Consider the following 2,800-nt stretch of genomic DNA (forward strand, 5'->3'; position numbering starts at 1 on the left):
ATAAATAGAATAAATATTTAAAATTCATTGAGGTTTCAGTAATTTAGTTGATTGCAACTTATAATATATGGAATAATGAACTTAAAATATTACTTGAAATATTGGAACTGAAGTAATATGATAGATTGATCTTACAGACATAAATTTCTTTCTCAGTTTTTTTTCTAAAAATAGATAGACATTATCTCTAAATAACAATTTCAAGAATGTATTTACACAAACTCATTGAAATTTTCTAATTAACTTTCAATTGATTGTTGAGTTTAGGTACTTTTGCTTATATTATCTTATCTTTCTAGTGGCACTTTTTTGTGGATTTCATATTTTTATTTTAATCTTCTATATATATTTTCGAATCGAATTTTATCGCCATTTGATTGATATTGTTTAACAAAATGTTGCGATTTGTCGTTTTAAGTGCGATTGTAGCTATTAGCTTAGGTAAAATAGTTTATTTTTTAATTATCCAAAAATGTTTATAATTATTCAATATTCTGTACTGTGTTTTATAAAATAATGATTAAATTTTATTTGTATATTAGCTGCTCCAAATAATAGGATTGTCAATGGAAATGATGCTAAAGAAGGACAGTATCCATATGTTGTGAGTATTTTTTATTGTTTATTATTAATAATGGTAATTCAATTTTTTATTGACATTGGAAAATTAAATTAATTAAATTATAACATTACATTGAAAAAAGAAATATTGTATTTAATAGTTAATTATTTCGAAATGAGTATACAAGTTTTTCTCAAATTTATTCTAAATAGTAATTAGTTCAAATTAATTTTAAATAGTAATAATATTGTTCAGAATTGTTTAAAATTTTTAATTATAGAATAATTGTTTAAAATTTTAATTTGTTTAAAACATTTGCTCAATTTTTTTTTTATTTTTAGGTATCTTTACGTGGACCCACTGGAGGCCACACCTGTGGTGCCTCCATTATTAACAGACTCTGGATTTTGACTGCAGCTCATTGTGTTTATGGGTAAAAAATTGCTATTTTCATAAAAAAGTGTCTGTAAACATAATTTAGATAGAGTAGAAAATTGTTGCAGAGTATAATATTTTTATTTTCAATTCGATTACTAAGTATGTTTATATTTGTTTGTGAATCTTAGAAGAGAAGACTTAGATTTTTCGGTTCAATATGGAGTCACCAAAATCTCACAAAAAGGTGATACTGTAGTTGATGTTGATGAAATAATTGTACACAAAGGATATAATCCTAGTAACAGTTATATCAACGACATTGCACTTCTCAAGGTATTTAGATATTTGTTATAGTCAGTTATATTTAATGCAGCTTCTAATTAATTTTTAATTTTTAGCTATCTGAACCCTTAAAATATAGTAAATTTGCGCAACCAGTTACTTTGCCAGAAGCCAATGAACAAACTAAACACAATGCATCAGCTACTCTTGTCGGATGGGGAATAAATTCTGTAAACCAGAAAAATTAAAATTATATTTTTTACCAATTATTATATTTAGTTTTCTATTATTTATAGACTACCGACGGAGTTTTACAAACACATCTCCAAGAATTGCACTACCAGATCGTCGGATCCAAGGAATGTGGTGATTTGCACTTTAGACCCATTTATAAAGAGCAAATTTGCGCAGCTTATCCAGATTATGACAGAGCACAATGCAGTGTAAGTGCCAATATTGAGATAATAATACTATCAAATCGATGATAATAGATAACTATATATAAAAACGTCTTTATCGGCATGCACGTACCATCTAATAGAACTGGAGCAGGTAGTATCAAAACAAAGTATATAAAATGACTTGCTTTATTGTTAGTACATTTTTAATTTCATTTGGTTTAGTATTTTCATGATATATTCTATTTTTAAGGGAGATTCTGGAGGTCCATTGACCGTAGATGAGGTACAAGTTGGCATTGTATCTTGGTCTGTGAACCTTGTGCAGTAGCAAGATATCCAGGTGTGTTTACTCAAGTCTCATTCTACAGAGATTGGATTAAGGAGCATACTGGAGTTTAAATATACAAAAACATATATATTTGAATAAAAGTTTGTTCTAAAATTATATTTTAGTTAATTTTTCTTATTTTTTTTGGTCATACTCCGACTATTCTTCGCAGTTCGCCATTCACAAACAATGATCTTACATCCATTCCGCCTCCCAAACATTGTCCCTTGACAAACACTCTTGGTACAGTTTTAGCTCCAGTCATTTCCTGAAGTACACATCCTGAATTTGTGGACCATCTGATCTTTTATCTAATTCGATGACTCTATAAGTTTTATTCATTCTTCCAAAAATCTCTTTAGCCATCATCGAAAACGGGCAGTAAGTTTTAGAAAAAAATACAATGTCGTTGCTGGTGATCAACTTGTGTACTGTTCGTACCAAATTAGTTTTAGCAGCTTGAATTTCCGCCAAAGCCGAATTTTTAGTTTTGGTCATACTCCAACTATTCTCTGCAATTCGCCATTCACAAACAACGTCCTGACGTCCATTCCGCCTCCTAAACATTGTCCTCTGACAAACACTCTTGGTACAGTTTTAGCTCCCGTCATTTCCTGAAGTACATCCTGAATTTGTGGACCATCTGATCTTTTATCTAATTCGATGACTCTATAAGTTTTATTCATCCTCCCAAAAATCTCTTTGGCCATCATCGAAAACGGGCAGTAAGTTTTAGAAAAAATTACGATGTCGTTGCTGGTGATCAACTGGTGTACAGTTCGCACCAAATCAGCTTTAGCTGCTTGAAGTTCTGCTAAAGCCGGATTTTCAGTTTGGACTAACATCAGA

General features: G+C 29.9%; 2 pseudogenes across 1 annotated transcript; one reads left to right on the forward strand and one right to left on the reverse strand.

Moving 5' to 3' along the window:
- The first annotated feature begins 391 nt into the window (after nt 1-391).
- On the forward strand, nt 392-2,022 carry LOC113363320 (annotated as a pseudogene). The gene is made up of 7 exons (XR_003365889.1): nt 392-441; nt 543-604; nt 904-995; nt 1,129-1,273; nt 1,339-1,452; nt 1,519-1,665; nt 1,874-2,022. The product of XR_003365889.1 is annotated as a chymotrypsin-2-like (transcript).
- A 77-nt stretch (nt 2,023-2,099) lies between these two features.
- LOC113380493 lies at nt 2,100-2,449 on the reverse strand (annotated as a pseudogene).
- Between the last annotated feature and the right edge of the window lie 351 nt (nt 2,450-2,800).

This window comes from Ctenocephalides felis, unplaced genomic scaffold (genome assembly GCF_003426905.1).
Source record: "Ctenocephalides felis isolate EL2017-DRISC unplaced genomic scaffold, ASM342690v1 CF-g0.4_SCAFFOLD_00845, whole genome shotgun sequence".
Classification (NCBI taxonomy): domain Eukaryota; kingdom Metazoa; phylum Arthropoda; class Insecta; order Siphonaptera; family Pulicidae; genus Ctenocephalides; species Ctenocephalides felis.